The sequence below is a fragment of the Phyllobates terribilis genome, unplaced genomic scaffold, assembly GCF_046119375.1.
Source record: "Phyllobates terribilis strain yellow unplaced genomic scaffold, ASM4611937v1 Scaffold_134__1_contigs__length_4944459, whole genome shotgun sequence".
NCBI lineage: Eukaryota > Metazoa > Chordata > Amphibia > Anura > Dendrobatidae > Phyllobates > Phyllobates terribilis.
The window spans coordinates 436,492-460,100 of NW_027362894.1; the positions used below are offsets into that span (position 1 = coordinate 436,492).

At 44.9% G+C, this 23,609-nt stretch overlaps 16 non-coding genes and 1 pseudogene across 16 annotated transcripts; all 17 read right to left on the reverse strand.

Moving 5' to 3' along the window:
• Nucleotides 1-193: 193 nt before the first annotated feature.
• On the reverse strand, nt 194-384 carry LOC141204570 (U2 spliceosomal RNA). The gene has a single exon (XR_012275430.1). It is a non-coding gene; the product is annotated as a U2 spliceosomal RNA (small nuclear RNA).
• Nucleotides 385-1,499: 1,115 nt separating this feature from the next.
• Nucleotides 1,500-1,690, reverse strand: LOC141204581 (U2 spliceosomal RNA). Its single transcript, XR_012275441.1, has one exon. It is a non-coding gene; the product is annotated as a U2 spliceosomal RNA (small nuclear RNA).
• Nucleotides 1,691-2,805: 1,115 nt separating this feature from the next.
• Nucleotides 2,806-2,996, reverse strand: LOC141204593 (U2 spliceosomal RNA). The gene has a single exon (XR_012275452.1). It is a non-coding gene; the product is annotated as a U2 spliceosomal RNA (small nuclear RNA).
• Nucleotides 2,997-4,111: 1,115 nt separating this feature from the next.
• On the reverse strand, nt 4,112-4,306 carry LOC141204392 (U2 spliceosomal RNA). The gene has a single exon (XR_012275318.1). It is a non-coding gene; the product is annotated as a U2 spliceosomal RNA (small nuclear RNA).
• A 2,948-nt stretch (nt 4,307-7,254) lies between these two features.
• LOC141204604 (U2 spliceosomal RNA) lies at nt 7,255-7,445 on the reverse strand. Its single transcript, XR_012275465.1, has one exon. It is a non-coding gene; the product is annotated as a U2 spliceosomal RNA (small nuclear RNA).
• A 1,115-nt stretch (nt 7,446-8,560) lies between these two features.
• On the reverse strand, nt 8,561-8,751 carry LOC141204616 (U2 spliceosomal RNA). Its single transcript, XR_012275476.1, has one exon. It is a non-coding gene; the product is annotated as a U2 spliceosomal RNA (small nuclear RNA).
• A 1,115-nt stretch (nt 8,752-9,866) lies between these two features.
• Nucleotides 9,867-10,057, reverse strand: LOC141204629 (U2 spliceosomal RNA). The gene has a single exon (XR_012275487.1). It is a non-coding gene; the product is annotated as a U2 spliceosomal RNA (small nuclear RNA).
• Nucleotides 10,058-11,175: 1,118 nt separating this feature from the next.
• Nucleotides 11,176-11,366, reverse strand: LOC141204640 (U2 spliceosomal RNA). The gene has a single exon (XR_012275498.1). It is a non-coding gene; the product is annotated as a U2 spliceosomal RNA (small nuclear RNA).
• Nucleotides 11,367-12,481: 1,115 nt separating this feature from the next.
• LOC141204653 (U2 spliceosomal RNA) lies at nt 12,482-12,672 on the reverse strand. Its single transcript, XR_012275510.1, has one exon. It is a non-coding gene; the product is annotated as a U2 spliceosomal RNA (small nuclear RNA).
• Nucleotides 12,673-13,787: 1,115 nt separating this feature from the next.
• Nucleotides 13,788-13,978, reverse strand: LOC141204664 (U2 spliceosomal RNA). Its single transcript, XR_012275521.1, has one exon. It is a non-coding gene; the product is annotated as a U2 spliceosomal RNA (small nuclear RNA).
• A 1,115-nt stretch (nt 13,979-15,093) lies between these two features.
• Nucleotides 15,094-15,284, reverse strand: LOC141204675 (U2 spliceosomal RNA). The gene has a single exon (XR_012275532.1). It is a non-coding gene; the product is annotated as a U2 spliceosomal RNA (small nuclear RNA).
• Nucleotides 15,285-16,399: 1,115 nt separating this feature from the next.
• On the reverse strand, nt 16,400-16,590 carry LOC141204686 (U2 spliceosomal RNA). The gene has a single exon (XR_012275543.1). It is a non-coding gene; the product is annotated as a U2 spliceosomal RNA (small nuclear RNA).
• A 1,115-nt stretch (nt 16,591-17,705) lies between these two features.
• LOC141204697 (U2 spliceosomal RNA) lies at nt 17,706-17,896 on the reverse strand. The gene has a single exon (XR_012275554.1). It is a non-coding gene; the product is annotated as a U2 spliceosomal RNA (small nuclear RNA).
• Nucleotides 17,897-19,011: 1,115 nt separating this feature from the next.
• LOC141204708 (U2 spliceosomal RNA) lies at nt 19,012-19,202 on the reverse strand. The gene has a single exon (XR_012275565.1). It is a non-coding gene; the product is annotated as a U2 spliceosomal RNA (small nuclear RNA).
• Nucleotides 19,203-20,317: 1,115 nt separating this feature from the next.
• On the reverse strand, nt 20,318-20,508 carry LOC141204719 (U2 spliceosomal RNA). The gene has a single exon (XR_012275576.1). It is a non-coding gene; the product is annotated as a U2 spliceosomal RNA (small nuclear RNA).
• A 1,115-nt stretch (nt 20,509-21,623) lies between these two features.
• On the reverse strand, nt 21,624-21,808 carry LOC141204310 (U2 spliceosomal RNA). Its single transcript, XR_012275262.1, has one exon. It is a non-coding gene; the product is annotated as a U2 spliceosomal RNA (small nuclear RNA).
• A 794-nt stretch (nt 21,809-22,602) lies between these two features.
• Nucleotides 22,603-22,694, reverse strand: LOC141204441 (U2 spliceosomal RNA; annotated as a pseudogene).
• Between the last annotated feature and the right edge of the window lie 915 nt (nt 22,695-23,609).

Consider the following 23,609-nt stretch of genomic DNA (forward strand, 5'->3'; position numbering starts at 1 on the left):
GCAATGCAATGCACAGTTGCTGAAGTTGAACCAAAATGAGCTTGTAATCTGGCTTCTGCAACTTTGAACATGAAAAATCCAATGAGGAGAAGAAAAGCAAAGCCAAAGAGTCCATCCCAAAATCCGACAAACAAGCAAAATGAACAAAAAACATTGAATTCAATTCTTTCTGATTTTAGAAACTGCATTAAAGAAGGGGTGCACCGGTCCTGGAGATACTGCAATACCAGGTCAATGCGTGGAGTGGACAGAGCAAGCTCTTTTTCCATCTCCCTGTTCTAAAAATCCATTTAATATATGGTCCCCAGATAGGGGACGTATCAGATATTAAACTGATAAGAACAGATACTACACTTGATCTTAGCCAAAAGGCCGAGAAGCGATAACCAGAATTGGTTTCAAACTACGGAGCCACCCAAGGATCCTGAAAAGTCCATTTGTGGAGATGAGCTCCTGGACTCCCGTTAAGAAGACATGTTGTCAACCTCTAGATCCCTTACATGCCTGCACTTTTCAGCTTGCTGCTGCTGCAATCCACGCGTTTTAGATCTGCATAACTCCACCTCTTTAAACACAGCACCTTCACCCCCTGCTGTTCCCACCCGCCTCAACACCGTTGGAAGGGAGGAGAACCAATTAAGGCGGGGGGTGGGGTGGAACGAGCAGCTGTCTACCCTTAGCAGGAGGGCTCCTGATTACATACCTCTCCTGCTGCTGCTGCTGCTGGCTGTCCAGCAGCAGACTGAAGGTGGCTGCTGCTGTGCACAGGTATATAAAGGCTCAGAGCCTATTATGACACGCGCAGCCAGCGTTCCATTGCCACATTCCATCTATTGCAGGCAGGATACCTGGCTGGCTGAATGTCGCTGAGAAGCTCACAGAGACCGCCATAAGCAACAGTTTAACAGAATGCCACAGACTAATCAACCAAACTTTTTGGGTTGGGTTCTCTTTTATAGTCTGCAGGCATTAAATGAAAGAAGTCAGTGTTCCAGCAGAAGGAGACAACGTTTCAGAAAAGGCATTGTAGCAAACCAAAAAAGAAATTTTAAGCGCAGCAGAGTAACCAGCGCACATACCTGTTAGCTCAGGTGAGTTTAAAAGGCTGCTGTTGATAACAAGGGCATTTGCTAAATAGATGGTGTGTGTGCAACAATATACTGAAAGGTCAATTATATTGTGCAGCTTATCTCACCACCTGTAGTTATTTAGGTGAAAGCTCCAAAATGCTTGCCTAATATGTCTGTTTATCCAAAAGGAAGTAAAAAGGGAGAGCTAGAAAGATAGCATTGCATCACATTACATGGCAATGCAATGCACAGTTGCTGAAGTTGAACCAAAATGAGCTTGTAATCTGGCTTCTGCAACTTTGAACATGAAAAATCCAATGAGGAGAAGAAAAGCAAAGCCAAAGAGTCCATCCCAAAATCCGACAAACAAGCAAAATGAACAAAAAACATTGAATTCAATTCTTTCTGATTTTAGAAACTGCATTAAAGAAGGGGTGCACCGGTCCTGGAGATACTGCAATACCAGGTCAATGCGTGGAGTGGACAGAGCAAGCTCTTTTTCCATCTCCCTGTTCTAAAAATCCATTTAATATATGGTCCCCAGATAGGGGACGTATCAGATATTAAACTGATAAGAACAGATACTACACTTGATCTTAGCCAAAAGGCCGAGAAGCGATAACCAGAATTGGTTTCAAACTACGGAGCCACCCAAGGATCCTGAAAAGTCCATTTGTGGAGATGAGCTCCTGGACTCCCGTTAAGAAGACATGTTGACAACCTCTAGATCCCTTACATGCCTGCACTTTTCGGCTTGCTGCTGCTGCAATCCACGCGTTTTAGATCTGCATAACTCCACCTCTTTAAACACAGCACCTTCACCCCCTGCTGTTCCCACCCGCCTCAACACCGTTGGAAGGGAGGAGAACCAATTAAGGCGGGGGGTGGGGTGGAAAGAGCAGCTGTCTACCCTTAGCAGGAGGGCTCCTGATTACATACCTCTCCTGCTGCTGCTGCTGCTGGCTGTCCAGCAGCAGACTGAAGGTGGCTGCTGCTGTGCACAGGTATATAAAGGCTCAGAGCCTATTATGACACGCGCAGCCAGCGTTCCATTGCCACATTCCATCTACTGCAGGCAGGATACCTGGCTGGCTGAATGTCGCTGAGAAGCTCACAGAGACCGCCATAAGCAACAGTTTAACAGAATGCCACAGACTAATCAACCAAACTTTTTGGGTTGGGTTCTCTTTTATAGTCTGCAGGCATTAAATGAAAGAAGTCAGTGTTCCAGCAGAAGGAGACAACGTTTCAGAAAAGGCATTGTAGCAAACCAAAAAAGAAATTTTAAGCGCAGCAGAGTAACCAGCGCACATACCTGTTAGCTCAGGTGAGTTTAAAAGGCTGCTGTTGATAACAAGGGCATTTGCTAAATAGATGGTGTGTGTGCAACAATATACTGAAAGGTCAATTATATTGTGCAGCTTATCTCACCACCTGTAGTTATTTAGGTGAAAGCTCCAAAATGCTTGCCTAATATGTCTGTTTATCCAAAAGGAAGTAAAAAGGGAGAGCTAGAAAGATAGCATTGCATCACATTACATGGCAATGCAATGCACAGTTGCTGAAGTTGAACCAAAATGAGCTTGTAATCTGGCTTCTGCAACTTTGAACATGAAAAATCCAATGAGGAGAAGAAAAGCAAAGCCAAAGAGTCCATCCCAAAATCCGACAAACAAGCAAAATGAACAAAAAACATTGAATTCAATTCTTTCTGATTTTAGAAACTGCATTAAAGAAGGGGTGCACCGGTCCTGGAGATACTGCAATACCAGGTCAATGCGTGGAGTGGACAGAGCAAGCTCTTTTTCCATCTCCCTGTTCTAAAAATCCATTTAATATATGGTCCCCAGATAGGGGACGTATCAGATATTAAACTGATAAGAACAGATACTACACTTGATCTTAGCCAAAAGGCCGAGAAGCGATAACCAGAATTGGTTTCAAACTACGGAGCCACCCAAGGATCCTGAAAAGTCCATTTGTGGAGATGAGCTCCTGGACTCCCGTTAAGAAGACATGTTGACAACCTCTAGATCCCTTACATGCCTGCACTTTTCGGCTTGCTGCTGCTGCAATCCACGCGTTTTAGATCTGCATAACTCCACCTCTTTAAACACAGCACCTTCACCCCCTGCTGTTCCCACCCGCCTCAACACCGTTGGAAGGGAGGAGAACCAATTAAGGCGGGGGGTGGGGTGGAACGAGCAGCTGTCTACCCTTAGCAGGAGGGCTCCTGATTACATACCTCTCCTGCTGCTGCTGCTGCTGGCTGTCCAGCAGCAGACTGAAGGTGGCTGCTGCTGTGCACAGGTATATAAAGGCTCAGAGCCTATTATGACACGCGCAGCCAGCGTTCCATTGCCACATTCCATCTACTGCAGGCAGGATACCTGGCTGGCTGAATGTCGCTGAGAAGCTCACAGAGACCGCCATAAGCAACAGTTTAACAGAATGCCACAGACTAATCAACCAAACTTTTTGGGTTGGGTTCTCTTTTATAGTCTGCAGGCATTAAATGAAAGAAGTCAGTGTTCCAGCAGAAGGAGACAACGTTTCAGAAAAGGCATTGTAGCAAACCAAAAAAGAAATTTTAAGCGCAGCAGAGTAACCAGCGCACATACCTGTTAGCTCAGGTGAGTTTAAAAGGCTGCTGTTGATAACAAGGGCATTTGCTAAATAGATGGTGTGTGTGCAACAATATACTGAAAGGTCAATTATATTGTGCAGCTTATCTCACCACCTGTAGTTATTTAGGTGAAAGCTCCAAAATGCTTGCCTAATATGTCTGTTTATCCAAAAGGAAGTAAAAAGGGAGAGCTAGAAAGATAGCATTGCATCACATTACATGGCAATGCAATGCACAGTTGCTGAAGTTGAACCAAAATGAGCTTGTAATCTGGCTTCTGCAACTTTGAACATGAAAAATCCAATGAGGAGAAGAAAAGCAAAGCCAAAGAGTCCATCCCAAAATCCGACAAACAAGCAAAATGAACAAAAAACATTGAATTCAATTCTTTCTGATTTTAGAAACTGCATTAAAGAAGGGGTGCACCGGTCCTGGAGATACTGCAATACCAGGTCAATGCGTGGAGTGGACAGAGCAAGCTCTTTTTCCATCTCCCTGTTCTAAAAATCCATTTAATATATGGTCCCCAGATAGGGGACGTATCAGATATTAAACTGATAAGAACAGATTTTTTTTTTTTTTTTTTTTTTTTTTTTTTTTCCACTCAGATTACAAGTCCCATATTTACGATTTCATGCTTTGCAATGATTTCCAAATGGTATTAGGTTGTTATCCATCATTGTGGGTCATATATCCATTTTTCCAATCTTATTTTATATATATATACGTTTATATTATCACAATACAGTTATTCCATATTCTTTACATCACAACATTACAATCTTTACCATTACGATTTAAGGCAACATTCCTCTCTTCAGGCCATATGCTGCCAAGGCATTCAAAAGCCTTCCATCCAGAAACCGACCATCCCAAGCTTCTTCTACCTCTTTAGCCAACGACTGAGGTATTCTGTAAGTTGAAAAAAAACGATGCATATCGCTATAAATGTTATTCCACACTTTGCGCCTTAGACTAGCCTGACTCCCCCCTTCACAACTCTCTAGCATTTTCAACACTTCTTGTCTCTCCTCCATCTCCCTCATATTTTTTTCTGAAACATCCTTTGCTTTACTAGAGTCCTTCCCAGATGACAAAACTCCTTCAATTTCTTCTCTGGCTTCACATGCGACATCCTCTCTTTCTTCTTCACTAGTTTCTTCACCCTCCTCCTCCTCTTCCATATTACTTACAGCACCTTCCTTTTCATCCTGACTGGAGGACTCACTTTCCTCCTGATCTTCTGACTCCCTATCCACCTCCACTTCTTCTTCCAAGCTAGTATTTTCAATCTCAACGCCTGTGATATCACTCTCAGTATCTTCTTCCATATGATCACCTTCTTTTCTTATATCTCTTATTTGTTCCTCCTTCTTTTGAGATATGTTCTCTTCCGTTTCATCATGGGGGGCAGCTTCAGACTCTTCTTCATTTCCATCTTCCTTGTCAACTGACTTCTCCTCCCTTTTATTGACAGGACAGCAATCATATAAATGACCACTGCCACCACATAGATTACATTTCTTACTTTTTTCACAATTCTCTGCCTTATGTCCCACTTCTTCACACTTGGCACACCACTGTAATGTACAGGAATCCTTTTCATGGCCATACTGTTTACAACGCCTACAAAACTTCGGCATACCTGTAAAGAACATATCTCCATTAACTGTCCCGATTTTGAATCTACTTGGTGGGAGTACCACAACACCATCCGAACTTTCCTTGAACTTGACCAGGAACCTCCACCTTGTGGTCCAAAAACCATATCGGTTAAACATTTTGCCAGCAGAACTCACTTTCTCACAGTACCGGGATAAAAAGGTCATGATCTCTTCTTCCAATATGAAAGGACTATACATCCTTATTACTATTAGCCTTTCCTTCCTAGGAAAATGCGACACAAAAAAAACACCTTCAAGTATCGAATCTTCCTTCACTAGATCCATTCTCTTCCAAAAGTCAGAAAAGATATCTTCTGAACAAAAAATAACATCATATATCCCTCTCTTCGGGAACTCCAACATAGACAAAACTTGTTCCATTTGAACTTCCAATAGTCCAAACAAAATCTTCTCTACCAAAAAAAACAAGCCAGACTTCTTCTTCTCTGGATCCAAAAAAATAAACCGCACTGCATTCTTCAGTCTTGAAAAAACTGGGACCTCTTCACAGGTCAGCATATTTGGGCTTCTCCCGTCCATATCTTCACACCAAACGTGGCAAAAATCCTCCTCGCCTACTTAAAAAAAGCAGGCAGGCTGATCGCCCCTCGTTGCCCAGGGACTAATCTGGCTCCCCAAAAGCAGCAAGGGGGTGAAGCCGCACTGCTACATGCAGCGATCCCCCGAGGCCAAGGAGCCGGGTACCCAAGGCACCTCTCAGCCAAGACCAAGGCAGCAACCGGTAGATCACTGCACTTGATCTTAGCCAAAAGGCCGAGAAGCGATAACCAGAATTGGTTTCAAACTACGGAGCCACCCAAGGATCCTGAAAAGTCCATTTGTGGAGATGAGCTCCTGGACTCCCGTTAAGAAGACATGTTGTCAACCTCTAGATTCCTTACATGCCTGCACTTTTCGGCTTGCTGCTGCTGCAATCCACGCGTTTTAGATCTGCATAACTCCACCTCTTTAAACACAGCACCTTCACCCCCTGCTGTTCCCACCAGCCTCAACACCGTTGGAAGGGAGGAGAACCAATTAAGGCGGGGGGTGGGGTGGAACGAGCAGCTGTCTACCCTTAGCAGGAGGGCTCCTGATTACATACCTCTCCTGCTGCTGCTGCTGGCTGTCCAGCAGCAGACTGAAGGTGGCTGCTGCTGTGCACAGGTATATAAAGGCTCAGAGCCTATTATGACACGCGCAGCCAGCGTTCCATTGCCACATTCCATCTACTGCAGGCAGGATACCTGGCTGGCTGAATGTCGCTGAGAAGCTCACAGAGACCGCCATAAGCAACAGTTTAACAGAATGCCACAGACTAATCAATCAAACTTTTTGGGTTGGGTTCTCTTTTATAGTCTGCAGGCATTAAATGAAAGAAGTCAGTGTTCCAGCAGAAGGAGACAACGTTTCAGAAAAGGCATTGTAGCAAACCAAAAAAGAAATTTTAAGCGCAGCAGAGTAACCAGCGCACATACCTGTTAGCTCAGGTGAGTTTAAAAGGCTGCTGTTGATAACAAGGGCATTTGCTAAATAGATGGTGTGTGTGCAACAATATACTGAAAGGTCAATTATATTGTGCAGCTTATCTCACCACCTGTAGTTATTTAGGTGAAAGCTCCAAAATGCTTGCCTAATATGTCTGTTTATCCAAAAGGAAGTAAAAAGGGAGAGCTAGAAAGATAGCATTGCATCACATTACATGGCAATGCAATGCACAGTTGCTGAAGTTGAACCAAAATGAGCTTGTAATCTGGCTTCTGCAACTTTGAACATGAAAAATCCAATGAGGAGAAGAAAAGCAAAGCCAAAGAGTCCATCCCAAAATCCGACAAGCAAAATGAACAAAAAACATTGAATTCAATTCTTTCTGATTTTAGAAACTGCATTAAAGAAGGGGTGCACCGGTCCTGGAGATACTGCAATACCAGGTCAATGCGTGGAGTGGACAGAGCAAGCTCTTTTTCCATCTCCCTGTTCTAAAAATCCATTTAATATATGGTCCCCAGATAGGGGACGTATCAGATATTAAACTGATAAGAACAGATACTACACTTGATCTTAGCCAAAAGGCCGAGAAGCGATAACCAGAATTGGTTTCAAACTACGGAGCCACCCAAGGATCCTGAAAAGTCCATTTGTGGAGATGAGCTCCTGGACTCCCGTTAAGAAGACATGTTGTCAACCTCTAGATCCCTTACATGCCTGCACTTTTCGGCTTGCTGCTGCTGCAATCCACGCGTTTTAGATCTGCATAACTCCACCTCTTTAAACACAGCACCTTCACCCCCTGCTGTTCCCACCCGCCTCAACACCGTTGGAAGGGAGGAGAACCAATTAAGGCGGGGGGTGGGGTGGAACGAGCAGCTGTCTACCCTTAGCAAGAGGGCTCCTGATTACATACCTCTCCTGCTGCTGCTGCTGCTGGCTGTCCAGCAGCAGACTGAAGGTGGCTGCTGCTGTGCACAGGTATATAAAGGCTCAGAGCCTATTATGACACGCGCAGCCAGCGTTCCATTGCCACATTCCATCTACTGCAGGCAGGATACCTGGCTGGCTGAATGTCGCTGAGAAGCTCACAGAGACCGCCATAAGCAACAGTTTTACAGAATGCCACAGACTAATCAACCAAACTTTTTGGGTTGGGTTCTCTTTTATAGTCTGCAGGCATTAAATGAAAGAAGTCAGTGTTCCAGCAGAAGGAGACAACGTTTCAGAAAAGGCATTGTAGCAAACCAAAAAAGAAATTTTAAGCGCAGCAGAGTAACCAGCGCACATACCTGTTAGCTCAGGTGAGTTTAAAAGGCTGCTGTTGATAACAAGGGCATTTGCTAAATAGATGGTGTGTGTGCAACAATATACTGAAAGGTCAATTATATTGTGCAGCTTATCTCACCACCTGTAGTTATTTAGGTGAAAGCTCCAAAATGCTTGCCTAATATGTCTGTTTATCCAAAAGGAAGTAAAAAGGGAGAGCTAGAAAGATAGCATTGCATCACATTACATGGCAATGCAATGCACAGTTGCTGAAGTTGAACCAAAATGAGCTTGTAATCTGGCTTCTGCAACTTTGAACATGAAAAATCCAATGAGGAGAAGAAAAGCAAAGCCAAAGAGTCCATCCCAAAATCCGACAAACAAGCAAAATGAACAAAAAACATTGAATTCAATTCTTTCTGATTTTAGAAACTGCATTAAAGAAGGGGTGCACCGGTCCTGGAGATACTGCAATACCAGGTCAATGCGTGGAGTGGACAGAGCAAGCTCTTTTTCCATCTCCCTGTTCTAAAAATCCATTTAATATATGGTCCCCAGATAGGGGACGTATCAGATATTAAACTGATAAGAACAGATACTACACTTGATCTTAGCCAAAAGGCCGAGAAGCGATAACCAGAATTGGTTTCAAACTACGGAGCCACCCAAGGATCCTGAAAAGTCCATTTGTGGAGATGAGCTCCTGGACTCCCGTTAAGAAGACATGTTGTCAACCTCTAGATCCCTTACATGCCTGCACTTTTCGGCTTGCTGCTGCTGCAATCCACGCGTTTTAGATCTGCATAACTCCACCTCTTTAAACACAGCACCTTCACCCCCTGCTGTTCCCACCCGCCTCAACACCGTTGGAAGGGAGGAGAACCAATTAAGGCGGGGGGTGGGGTGGAACGAGCAGCTGTCTACCCTTAGCAGGAGGGCTCCTGATTACATACCTCTCCTGCTGCTGCTGCTGCTGGCTGTCCAGCAGCAGACTGAAGGTGGCTGCTGCTGTGCACAGGTATATAAAGGCTCAGAGCCTATTATGACACGCGCAGCCAGCGTTCCATTGCCACATTCCATCTACTGCAGGCAGGATACCTGGCTGGCTGAATGTCGCTGAGAAGCTCACAGAGACCGCCATAAGCAACAGTTTAACAGAATGCCACAGACTAATCAACCAAACTTTTTGGGTTGGGTTCTCTTTTATAGTCTGCAGGCATTAAATGAAAGAAGTCAGTGTTCCAGCAGAAGGAGACAACGTTTCAGAAAAGGCATTGTAGCAAACCAAAAAAGAAATTTTAAGCGCAGCAGAGTAACCAGCGCACATACCTGTTAGCTCAGGTGAGTTTAAAAGGCTGCTGTTGATAACAAGGGCATTTGCTAAATAGATGGTGTGTGTGCAACAATATACTGAAAGGTCAATTATATTGTGCAGCTTATCTCACCACCTGTAGTTATTTAGGTGAAAGCTCCAAAATGCTTGCCTAATATGTCTGTTTATCCAAAAGGAAGTAAAAAGGGAGAGCTAGAAAGATAGCATTGCATCACATTACATGGCAATGCAATGCACAGTTGCTGAAGTTGAACCAAAATGAGCTTGTAATCTGGCTTCTGCAACTTTGAACATGAAAAATCCAATGAGGAGAAGAAAAGCAAAGCCAAAGAGTCCATCCCAAAATCCGACAAACAAGCAAAATGAACAAAATACATTGAATTCAATTCTTTCTGATTTTAGAAACTGCATTAAAGAAGGGGTGCACCGGTCCTGGAGATACTGCAATACCAGGTCAATGCGTGGAGTGGACAGAGCAAGCTCTTTTTCCATCTCCCTGTTCTAAAAATCCATTTAATATATGGTCCCCAGATAGGGGACGTATCAGATATTAAACTGATAAGAACAGATACTACACTTGATCTTAGCCAAAAGGCCGAGAAGCGATAACCAGAATTGGTTTCAAACTACGGAGCCACCCAAGGATCCTGAAAAGTCCATTTGTGGAGATGAGCTCCTGGACTCCCGTTAAGAAGACATGTTGTCAACCTCTAGATCCCTTACATGCCTGCACTTTTCGGCTTGCTGCTGCTGCAATCCACGCGTTTTAGATCTGCATAACTCCACCTCTTTAAACACAGCACCTTCACCCCCTGCTGTTCCCACCCGCCTCAACACCGTTGGAAGGGAGGAGAACCAATTAAGGCGGGGGGTGGGGTGGAACGAGCAGCTGTCTACCCTTAGCAGGAGGGCTCCTGATTACATACCTCTCCTGCTGCTGCTGCTGCTGCTGGCTGTCCAGCAGCAGACTGAAGGTGGCTGCTGCTGTGCACAGGTATATAAAGGCTCAGAGCCTATTATGACACGCGCAGCCAGCGTTCCATTGCCACATTCCATCTACTGCAGGCAGGATACCTGGCTGGCTGAATGTCGCTGAGAAGCTCACAGAGACCGCCATAAGCAACAGTTTAACAGAATGCCACAGACTAATCAACCAAACTTTTTGGGTTGGGTTCTCTTTTATAGTCTGCAGGCATTAAATGAAAGAAGTCAGTGTTCCAGCAGAAGGAGACAACGTTTCAGAAAAGGCATTGTAGCAAACCAAAAAAGAAATTTTAAGCGCAGCAGAGTAACCAGCGCACATACCTGTTAGCTGAGGTGAGTTTAAAAGGCTGCTGTTGATAACAAGGGCATTTGCTAAATAGATGGTGTGTGTGCAACAATATACTGAAAGGTCAATTATATTGTGCAGCTTATCTCACCACCTGTAGTTATTTAGGTGAAAGCTCCAAAATGCTTGCCTAATATGTCTGTTTATCCAAAAGGAAGTAAAAAGGGAGAGCTAGAAAGATAGCATTGCATCACATTACATGGCAATGCAATGCACAGTTGCTGAAGTTGAACCAAAATGAGCTTGTAATCTGGCTTCTGCAACTTTGAACATGAAAAATCCAATGAGGAGAAGAAAAGCAAAGCCAAAGAGTCCATCCCAAAATCCGACAAACAAGCAAAATGAACAAAAAACATTGAATTCAATTCTTTCTGATTTTAGAAACTGCATTAAAGAAGGGGTGCACCGGTCCTGGAGATACTGCAATACCAGGTCAATGCGTGGAGTGGACAGAGCAAGCTCTTTTTCCATCTCCCTGTTCTAAAAATCCATTTAATATATGGTCCCCAGATAGGGGACGTATCAGATATTAAACTGATAAGAACAGATACTACACTTGATCTTAGCCAAAAGGCCGAGAAGCGATAACCAGAATTGGTTTCAAACTACGGAGCCACCCAAGGATCCTGAAAAGTCCATTTGTGGAGATGAGCTCCTGGACTCCCGTTAAGAAGACATGTTGTCAACCTCTAGATCCCTTACATGCCTGCACTTTTCGGCTTGCTGCTGCTGCAATCCACGCGTTTTAGATCTGCATAACTCCACCTCTTTAAACACAGCACCTTCACCCCCTGCTGTTCCCACCCGCCTCAACACCGTTGGAAGCGAGGAGAACCAATTAAGGCGGGGGGTGGGGTGGAACGAGCAGCTGTCTACCCTTAGCAGGAGGGCTCCTGATTACATACCTCTCCTGCTGCTGCTGCTGCTGGCTGTCCAGCAGCAGACTGAAGGTGGCTGCTGCTGTGCACAGGTATATAAAGGCTCAGAGCCTATTATGACACGCGCAGCCAGCGTTCCATTGCCACATTCCATCTACTGCAGGCAGGATACCTGGCTGGCTGAATGTCGCTGAGAAGCTCACAGAGACCGCCATAAGCAACAGTTTAACAGAATGCCACAGACTAATCAACCAAACTTTTTGGGTTGGGTTCTCTTTTATAGTCTGCAGGCATTAAATGAAAGAAGTCAGTGTTCCAGCAGAAGGAGACAACGTTTCAGAAAAGGCATTGTAGCAAACCAAAAAAGAAATTTTAAGCGCAGCAGAGTAACCAGCGCACATACCTGTTAGCTCAGGTGAGTTTAAAAGGCTGCTGTTGATAACAAGGGCATTTGCTAAATAGATGGTGTGTGTGCAACAATATACTGAAAGGTCAATTATATTGTGCAGCTTATCTCACCACCTGTAGTTATTTAGGTGAAAGCTCCAAAATGCTTGCCTAATATGTCTGTTTATCCAAAAGGAAGTAAAAAGGGAGAGCTAGAAAGATAGCATTGCATCACATTACATGGCAATGCAATGCACAGTTGCTGAAGTTGAACCAAAATGAGCTTGTAATCTGGCTTCTGCAACTTTGAACATGAAAAATCCAATGAGGAGAAGAAAAGCAAAGCCAAAGAGTCCATCCCAAAATCCGACAAACAAGCAAAATGAACAAAAAACATTGAATTCAATTCTTTCTGATTTTAGAAACTGCATTAAAGAAGGGGTGCACCGGTCCTGGAGATACTGCAATACCAGGTCAATGCGTGGAGTGGACAGAGCAAGCTCTTTTTCCATCTCCCTGTTCTAAAAATCCATTTAATATATGGTCCCCAGATAGGGGACGTATCAGATATTAAACTGATAAGAACAGATACTACACTTGATCTTAGCCAAAAGGCCGAGAAGCGATAACCAGAATTGGTTTCAAACTACGGAGCCACCCAAGGATCCTGAAAAGTCCATTTGTGGAGATGAGCTCCTGGACTCCCGTTAAGAAGACATGTTGTCAACCTCTAGATCCCTTACATGCCTGCACTTTTCGGCTTGCTGCTGCTGCAATCCACGCGTTTTAGATCTGCATAACTCCACCTCTTTAAACACAGCACCTTCACCCCCTGCTGTTCCCACCCGCCTCAACACCGTTGGAAGGGAGGAGAACCAATTAAGGCGGGGGGTGGGGTGGAACGAGCAGCTGTCTACCCTTAGCAGGAGGGCTCCTGATTACATACCTCTCCTGCTGCTGCTGCTGCTGGCTGTCCAGCAGCAGACTGAAGGTGGCTGCTGCTGTGCACAGGTATATAAAGGCTCAGAGCCTATTATGACACGCGCAGCCAGCGTTCCATTGCCACATTCCATCTACTGCAGGCAGGATACCTGGCTGGCTGAATGTCGCTGAGAAGCTCACAGAGACCGCCATAAGCAACAGTTTAACAGAATGCCACAGACTAATCAACCAAACTTTTTGGGTTGGGTTCTCTTTTATAGTCTGCAGGCATTAAATGAAAGAAGTCAGTGTTCCAGCAGAAGGAGACAACGTTTCAGAAAAGGCATTGTAGCAAACCAAAAAAGAAATTTTAAGCGCAGCAGAGTAACCAGCGCACATACCTGTTAGCTCAGGTGAGTTTAAAAGGCTGCTGTTGATAACAAGGGCATTTGCTAAATAGATGGTGTGTGTGCAACAATATACTGAAAGGTCAATTATATTGTGCAGCTTATCTCACCACCTGTAGTTATTTAGGTGAAAGCTCCAAAATGCTTGCCTAATATGTCTGTTTATCCAAAAGGAAGTAAAAAGGGAGAGCTAGAAAGATAGCATTGCATCACATTACATGGCAATGCAATGCACAGTTGCTGAAGTTGAACCAAAATGAGCTTGTAATCTGGCTTCTGCAACTTTGAACATGAAAAATCCAATGAGGAGAAGAAAAGCAAAGCCAAAGAGTCCATCCCAAAATCCGACAAACAAGCAAAATGAACAAAAAACATTGAATTCAATTCTTTCTGATTTTAGAAACTGCATTAAAGAAGGGGTGCACCGGTCCTGGAGATACTGCAATACCAGGTCAATGCGTGGAGTGGACAGAGCAAGCTCTTTTTCCATCTCCCTGTTCTAAAAATCCATTTAATATATGGTCCCCAGATAGGGGACGTATCAGATATTAAACTGATAAGAACAGATACTACACTTGATCTTAGCCAAAAGGCCGAGAAGCGATAACCAGAATTGGTTTCAAACTACGGAGCCACCCAAGGATCCTGAAAAGTCCATTTGTGGAGATGAGCTCCTGGACTCCCGTTAAGAAGACATGTTGTCAACCTCTAGATCCCTTACATGCCTGCACTTTTCAGCTTGCTGCTGCTGCAATCCACGCGTTTTAGATCTGCATAACTCCACCTCTTTAAACACAGCACCTTCACCCCCTGCTGTTCCCACCCGCCTCAACACCGTTGGAAGGGAGGAGAACCAATTAAGGCGGGGGGTGGGGTGGAACGAGCAGCTGTCTACCCTTAGCAGGAGGGCTCCTGATTACATACCTCTCCTGCTGCTGCTGCTGCTGGCTGTCCAGCAGCAGACTGAAGGTGGCTGCTGCTGTGCACAGGTATATAAAGGCTCAGAGCCTATTATGACACGCGCAGCCAGCGTTCCATTGCCACATTCCATCTATTGCAGGCAGGATACCTGGCTGGCTGAATGTCGCTGAGAAGCTCACAGAGACCGCCATAAGCAACAGTTTAACAGAATGCCACAGACTAATCAACCAAACTTTTTGGGTTGGGTTCTCTTTTATAGTCTGCAGGCATTAAATGAAAGAAGTCAGTGTTCCAGCAGAAGGAGACAACGTTTCAGAAAAGGCATTGTAGCAAACCAAAAAAGAAATTTTAAGCGCAGCAGAGTAACCAGCGCACATACCTGTTAGCTCAGGTGAGTTTAAAAGGCTGCTGTTGATAACAAGGGCATTTGCTAAATAGATGGTGTGTGTGCAACAATATACTGAAAGGTCAATTATATTGTGCAGCTTATCTCACCACCTGTAGTTATTTAGGTGAAAGCTCCAAAATGCTTGCCTAATATGTCTGTTTATCCAAAAGGAAGTAAAAAGGGAGAGCTAGAAAGATAGCATTGCATCACATTACATGGCAATGCAATGCACAGTTGCTGAAGTTGAACCAAAATGAGCTTGTAATCTGGCTTCTGCAACTTTGAACATGAAAAATCCAATGAGGAGAAGAAAAGCAAAGCCAAAGAGTCCATCCCAAAATCCGACAAACAAGCAAAATGAACAAAAAACATTGAATTCAATTCTTTCTGATTTTAGAAACTGCATTAAAGAAGGGGTGCACCGGTCCTGGAGATACTGCAATACCAGGTCAATGCGTGGAGTGGACAGAGCAAGCTCTTTTTCCATCTCCCTGTTCTAAAAATCCATTTAATATATGGTCCCCAGATAGGGGACGTATCAGATATTAAACTGATAAGAACAGATACTACACTTGATCTTAGCCAAAAGGCCGAGAAGCGATAACCAGAATTGGTTTCAAACTACGGAGCCACCCAAGGATCCTGAAAAGTCCATTTGTGGAGATGAGCTCCTGGACTCCCGTTAAGAAGACATGTTGACAACCTCTAGATCCCTTACATGCCTGCACTTTTCGGCTTGCTGCTGCTGCAATCCACGCGTTTTAGATCTGCATAACTCCACCTCTTTAAACACAGCACCTTCACCCCCTGCTGTTCCCACCCGCCTCAACACCGTTGGAAGGGAGGAGAACCAATTAAGGCGGGGGGTGGGGTGGAAAGAGCAGCTGTCTACCCTTAGCAGGAGGGCTCCTGATTACATACCTCTCCTGCTGCTGCTGCTGCTGGCTGTCCAGCAGCAGACTGAAGGTGGCTGCTGCTGTGCACAGGTATATAAAGGCTCAGAGCCTATTATGACACGCGCAGCCAGCGTTCCATTGCCACATTCCATCTACTGCAGGCAGGATACCTGGCTGGCTGAATGTCGCTGAGAAGCTCACAGAGACCGCCATAAGCAACAGTTTAACAGAATGCCACAGACTAATCAACCAAACTTTTTGGGTTGGGTTCTCTTTTATAGTCTGCAGGCATTAAATGAAAGAAGTCAGTGTTCCAGCAGAAGGAGACAACGTTTCAGAAAAGGCATTGTAGCAAACCAAAAAAGAAATTTTAAGCGCAGCAGAGTAACCAGCGCACATACCTGTTAGCTCAGGTGAGTTTAAAAGGCTGCTGTTGATAACAAGGGCATTTGCTAAATAGATGGTGTGTGTGCAACAATATACTGAAAGGTCAATTATATTGTGCAGCTTATCTCACCACCTGTAGTTATTTAGGTGAAAGCTCCAAAATGCTTGCCTAATATGTCTGTTTATCCAAAAGGAAGTAAAAAGGGAGAGCTAGAAAGATAGCATTGCATCACATTACATGGCAATGCAATGCACAGTTGCTGAAGTTGAACCAAAATGAGCTTGTAATCTGGCTTCTGCAACTTTGAACATGAAAAATCCAATGAGGAGAAGAAAAGCAAAGCCAAAGAGTCCATCCCAAAATCCGACAAACAAGCAAAATGAACAAAAAACATTGAATTCAATTCTTTCTGATTTTAGAAACTGCATTAAAGAAGGGGTGCACCGGTCCTGGAGATACTGCAATACCAGGTCAATGCGTGGAGTGGACAGAGCAAGCTCTTTTTCCATCTCCCTGTTCTAAAAATCCATTTAATATATGGTCCCCAGATAGGGGACGTATCAGATATTAAACTGATAAGAACAGATACTACACTTGATCTTAGCCAAAAGGCCGAGAAGCGATAACCAGAATTGGTTTCAAACTACGGAGCCACCCAAGGATCCTGAAAAGTCCATTTGTGGAGATGAGCTCCTGGACTCCCGTTAAGAAGACATGTTGACAACCTCTAGATCCCTTACATGCCTGCACTTTTCGGCTTGCTGCTGCTGCAATCCACGCGTTTTAGATCTGCATAACTCCACCTCTTTAAACACAGCACCTTCACCCCCTGCTGTTCCCACCCGCCTCAACACCGTTGGAAGGGAGGAGAACCAATTAAGGCGGGGGGTGGGGTGGAACGAGCAGCTGTCTACCCTTAGCAGGAGGGCTCCTGATTACATACCTCTCCTGCTGCTGCTGCTGCTGGCTGTCCAGCAGCAGACTGAAGGTGGCTGCTGCTGTGCACAGGTATATAAAGGCTCAGAGCCTATTATGACACGCGCAGCCAGCGTTCCATTGCCACATTCCATCTACTGCAGGCAGGATACCTGGCTGGCTGAATGTCGCTGAGAAGCTCACAGAGACCGCCATAAGCAACAGTTTAACAGAATGCCACAGACTAATCAACCAAACTTTTTGGGTTGGGTTCTCTTTTATAGTCTGCAGGCATTAAATGAAAGAAGTCAGTGTTCCAGCAGAAGGAGACAACGTTTCAGAAAAGGCATTGTAGCAAACCAAAAAAGAAATTTTAAGCGCAGCAGAGTAACCAGCGCACATACCTGTTAGCTCAGGTGAGTTTAAAAGGCTGCTGTTGATAACAAGGGCATTTGCTAAATAGATGGTGTGTGTGCAACAATATACTGAAAGGTCAATTATATTGTGCAGCTTATCTCACCACCTGTAGTTATTTAGGTGAAAGCTCCAAAATGCTTGCCTAATATGTCTGTTTATCCAAAAGGAAGTAAAAAGGGAGAGCTAGAAAGATAGCATTGCATCACATTACATGGCAATGCAATGCACAGTTGCTGAAGTTGAACCAAAATGAGCTTGTAATCTGGCTTCTGCAACTTTGAACATGAAAAATCCAATGAGGAGAAGAAAAGCAAAGCCAAAGAGTCCATCCCAAAATCCGACAAACAAGCAAAATGAACAAAAAACATTGAATTCAATTCTTTCTGATTTTAGAAACTGCATTAAAGAAGGGGTGCACCGGTCCTGGAGATACTGCAATACCAGGTCAATGCGTGGAGTGGACAGAGCAAGCTCTTTTTCCATCTCCCTGTTCTAAAAATCCATTTAATATATGGTCCCCAGATAGGGGACGTATCAGATATTAAACTGATAAGAACAGATACTACACTTGATCTTAGCCAAAAGGCCGAGAAGCGATAACCAGAATTGGTTTCAAACTACGGAGCCACCCAAGGATCCTGAAAAGTCCATTTGTGGAGATGAGCTCCTGGACTCCCGTTAAGAAGACATGTTGACAACCTCTAGATCCCTTACATGCCTGCACTTTTCGGCTTGCTGCTGCTGCAATCCACGCGTTTTAGATCTGCATAACTCCACCTCTTTAAACACAGCACCTTCACCCCCTGCTGTTCCCACCCGCCTCAACACCGTTGGAAGGGAGGAGAACCAATTAAGGCGGGGGGTGGGGTGGAACGAGCAGCTGTCTACCCTTAGCAGGAGGGCTCCTGATTACATACCTCTCCTGCTGCTGCTGCTGCTGGCTGTCCAGCAGCAGACTGAAGGTGGCTGCTGCTGTGCACAGGTATATAAAGGCTCAGAGCCTATTATGACACGCGCAGCCAGCGTTCCATTGCCACATTCCATCTACTGCAGGCAGGATACCTGGCTGGCTGAATGTCGCTGAGAAGCTCACAGAGACCGCCATAAGCAACAGTTTAACAGAATGCCACAGACTAATCAACCAAACTTTTTGGGTTGGGTTCTCTTTTATAGTCTGCAGGCATTAAATGAAAGAAGTCAGTGTTCCAGCAGAAGGAGACAACGTTTCAGAAAAGGCATTGTAGCAAACCAAAAAAGAAATTTTAAGCGCAGCAGAGTAACCAGCGCACATACCTGTTAGCTCAGGTGAGTTTAAAAGGCTGCTGTTGATAACAAGGGCATTTGCTAAATAGATGGTGTGTGTGCAACAATATACTGAAAGGTCAATTATATTGTGCAGCTTATCTCACCACCTGTAGTTATTTAGGTGAAAGCTCCAAAATGCTTGCCTAATATGTCTGTTTATCCAAAAGGAAGTAAAAAGGGAGAGCTAGAAAGATAGCATTGCATCACATTACATGGCAATGCAATGCACAGTTGCTGAAGTTGAACCAAAATGAGCTTGTAATCTGGCTTCTGCAACTTTGAACATGAAAAATCCAATGAGGAGAAGAAAAGCAAAGCCAAAGAGTTCATCCCAAAATCCGACAAACAAGCAAAATGAACAAAAAACATTGAATTCAATTCTTTCTGATTTTAGAAACTGCATTAAAGAAGGGGTGCACCGGTCCTGGAGATACTGCAATACCAGGTCAATGCGTGGAGTGGACAGAGCAAGCTCTTTTTCCATCTCCCTGTTCTAAAAATCCATTTAATATATGGTCCCCAGATAGGGGACGTATCAGATATTAAACTGATAAGAACAGATACTACACTTGATCTTAGCCAAAAGGCCGAGAAGCGATAACCAGAATTGGTTTCAAACTACGGAGCCACCCAAGGATCCTGAAAAGTCCATTTGTGGAGATGAGCTCCTGGACTCCCGTTAAGAAGACATGTTGACAACCTCTAGATCCCTTACATGCCTGCACTTTTCGGCTTGCTGCTGCTGCAATCCACGCGTTTTAGATCTGCATAACTCCACCTCTTTAAACACAGCACCTTCACCCCCTGCTGTTCCCACCCGCCTCAACACCGTTGGAAGGGAGGAGAACCAATTAAGGCGGGGGGTGGGGTGGAACGAGCAGCTGTCTACCCTTAGCAGGAGGGCTCCTGATTACATACCTCTCCTGCTGCTGCTGCTGCTGGCTGTCCAGCAGCAGACTGAAGGTGGCTGCTGCTGTGCACAGGTATATAAAGGCTCAGAGCCTATTATGACACGCGCAGCCAGCGTTCCATTGCCACATTCCATCTACTGCAGGCAGGATACCTGGCTGGCTGAATGTCGCTGAGAAGCTCACAGAGACCGCCATAAGCAACAGTTTAACAGAATGCCACAGACTAATCAACCAAACTTTTTGGGTTGGGTTCTCTTTTATAGTCTGCAGGCATTAAATGAAAGAAGTCAGTGTTCCAGCAGAAGGAGACAACGTTTCAGAAAAGGCATTGTAGCAAACCAAAAAAGAAATTTTAAGCGCAGCAGAGTAACCAGCGCACATACCTGTTAGCTCAGGTGAGTTTAAAAGGCTGCTGTTGATAACAAGGGCATTTGCTAAATAGATGGTGTGTGTGCAACAATATACTGAAAGGTCAATTATATTGTGCAGCTTATCTCACCACCTGTAGTTATTTAGGTGAAAGCTCCAAAATGCTTGCCTAATATGTCTGTTTATCCAAAAGGAAGTAAAAAGGGAGAGCTAGAAAGATAGCATTGCATCACATTACATGGCAATGCAATGCACAGTTGCTGAAGTTGAACCAAAATGAGCTTGTAATCTGGCTTCTGCAACTTTGAACATGAAAAATCCAATGAGGAGAAGAAAAGCAAAGCCAAAGAGTCCATCCCAAAATCCGACAAACAAGCAAAATGAACAAAAAACATTGAATTCAATTCTTTCTGATTTTAGAAACTGCATTAAAGAAGGGGTGCACCGGTCCTGGAGATACTGCAATACCAGGTCAATGCGTGGAGTGGACAGAGCAAGCTCTTTTTCCATCTCCCTGTTCTAAAAATCCATTTAATATATGGTCCCCAGATAGGGGACGTATCAGATATTAAACTGATAAGAACAGATACTACACTTGATCTTAGCCAAAAGGCCGAGAAGCGATAACCAGAATTGGTTTCAAACTACGGAGCCACCCAAGGATCCTGAAAAGTCCATTTGTGGAGATGAGCTCCTGGACTCCCGTTAAGAAGACATGTTGTCAACCTCTAGATCCCTTACATGCCTGCACTTTTCGGCTTGCTGCTGCTGCAATCCACGCGTTTTAGATCTGCATAACTCCACCTCTTTAAACACAGCACCTTCACCCCCTGCTGTTCCCACCCGCCTCAACACCGTTGGAAGGGAGGAGAACCAATTAAGGCGGGGGGTGGGGTGGAACGAGCAGCTGTCTACCCTTAGCAGGAGGGCTCCTGATTACATACCTCTCCTGCTGCTGCTGCTGCTGGCTGTCCAGCAGCAGACTGAAGGTGGCTGCTGCTGTGCACAGGTATATAAAGGCTCAGAGCCTATTATGACACGCGCAGCCAGCGTTCCATTGCCACATTCCATCTACTGCAGGCAGGATACCTGGCTGGCTGAATGTCGCTGAGAAGCTCACAGAGACCGCCATAAGCAACAGTTTAACAGAATGCCACAGACTAATCAACCAAACTTTTTGGGTTGGGTTCTCTTTTATAGTCTGCAGGCATTAAATGAAAGAAGTCAGTGTTCCAGCAGAAGGAGACAACGTTTCAGAAAAGGCATTGTAGCAAACCAAAAAAGAAATTTTAAGCGCAGCAGAGTAACCAGCGCACATACCTGTTAGCTCAGGTGAGTTTAAAAGGCTGCTGTTGATAACAAGGGCATTTGCTAAATAGATGGTGTGTGTGCAACAATATACTGAAAGGTCAATTATATTGTGCAGCTTATCTCACCACCTGTAGTTATTTAGGTGAAAGCTCCAAAATGCTTGCCTAATATGTCTGTTTATCCAAAAGGAAGTAAAAAGGGAGAGCTAGAAAGATAGCATTGCATCACATTACATGGCAATGCAATGCACAGTTGCTGAAGTTGAACCAAAATGAGCTTGTAATCTGGCTTCTGCAACTTTGAACATGAAAAATCCAATGAGGAGAAGAAAAGCAAAGCCAAAGAGTCCATCCCAAAATCCGACAAACAAGCAAAATGAACAAAAAACATTGAATTCAATTCTTTCTGATTTTAGAAACTGCATTAAAGAAGGGGTGCACCGGTCCTGGAGATACTGCAATACCAGGTCAATGCGTGGAGTGGACAGAGCAAGCTCTTTTTCCATCTCCCTGTTCTAAAAATCCATTTAATATATGGTCCCCAGATAGGGGACGTATCAGATATTAAACTGATAAGAACAGATTTTTTTTTTTTTATCGAAAGCCCGAATTCGTGTACAACACCCGAGTGCGCTTAAAAAAGTGACAAGTGCCACAAAAAAAAGTGCACTAGGATGCTGGTCTTCTTGAAACCCTCTCCAAAAGGAGAAGGGTCCCCCAAACCATTCCCCGTCCCTCCGAGCCAGAAGGCCACAGCGAGGCACAGGGACAAATAGCCACCTCCAGCCGGAGCCAGAGGCGACCCAATCTTACCCTCAATACCTGCCCGAGTTCTCACCCGAGCAAGGCACTGGGAGCCAAAGACCGTGCTCCCCTCCCGGAAGAGGGGAGCCAACAACGCTCTCCTCCCGAAAGAGGAGAGCCAGGGGGGTTCAGGGGGGAGCGGAACCTGATGGCCACACACTCCCCCCCTAGACCTGCCAAGAGAGGAACCCGTAAGGGAACCGCATCCCGACAAAATCCTAGTAAGGACGTGGACACACGTGAAAAAGTGGACACACAGTGACAAAAAAAAATTAAATAAATAGTGAAGGTTTCACAGTATAATACTGCCCGGACCTTCGATCGGGAATTGAAAAATTCCCCATCCTAAGGCCAGAAGGCCCGGAATAAGGGTGTGTGTGAAGAAAGAAATATTGAAGTGCTAGTGCAAATGTGCCATAAACTCAAGTGGGGTTCCCAATCCCAGTGAGTTAAGACACCCCAGGGTCACCACTCCTGGGGCACTTCACACTTCGGGCTTTCGATCTTCCCCGGCCCAATGGCGTCAATCCTGGGGGGCCATGCTTTCCACCAGATGACTATATTAGCCACCTGGCGTACTAACAAGCACCTAAACCCCAGTGTGCATAATGTATCAATCTACTAGGGCGGCCAACATCCAAAACCGCCTTTTCGAAAGATACTACACTTGATCTTAGCCAAAAGGCCGAGAAGCGATAACCAGAATTGGTTTCAAACTACGGAGCCACCCAAGGATCCTGAAAAGTCCATTTGTGGAGATGAGCTCCTGGACTCCCGTTAAGAAGACATGTTGTCAACCTCTAGATCCCTTACATGCCTGCACTTTTCGGCTTGCTGCTGCTGCAATCCACGCGTTTTAGATCTGCATAACTCCACCTCTTTAAACACAGCACCTTCACCCCCTGCTGTTCCCACCCGCCTCAACACCGTTGGAAGGGAGGAGAACCAATTAAGGCGGGGGGTGGGGTGGAACGAGCAGCTGTCTACCCTTAGCAGGAGGGCTCCTGATTACATACCTCTCCTGCTGCTGCTGCTGCTGGCTGTCCAGCAGCAGACTGAAGGTGGCTGCTGCTGTGCACAGGTATATAAAGGCTCAGAGCCTATTATGACATGCGCAGCCAGCGTTCCATTGCCACATTCCATCTACTGCAGGCAGGATACCTGGCTGGCTGAATGTCGCTGAGAAGCTCACAGAGACCGCCATAAGCAACAGTTTAACAGAATGCCACAGACTAATCAACCAAACTTTTTGGGTTGGGTTCTCTTTTATAGTCTGCAGGCATTAAATGAAAGAAGTCAGTGTTCCAGCAGAAGGAGACAACGTTTCAGAAAAGGCATTGTAGCAAACCAAAAAAGAAATTTTAAGCGCAGCAGAGTAACCAGCGCACATACCTGTTAGCTCAGGTGAGTTTAAAAGGCTGCTGTTGATAACAAGGGCATTTGCTAAATAGATGGTGTGTGTGCAACAATATACTGAAAGGTCAATTATATTGTGCAGCTTATCTCACCACCTGTAGTTATTTAGGTGAAAGCTCCAAAATGCTTGCCTAATATGTCTGTTTATCCAAAAGGAAGTAAAAAGGGAGAGCTAGAAAGATAGCATTGCATCACA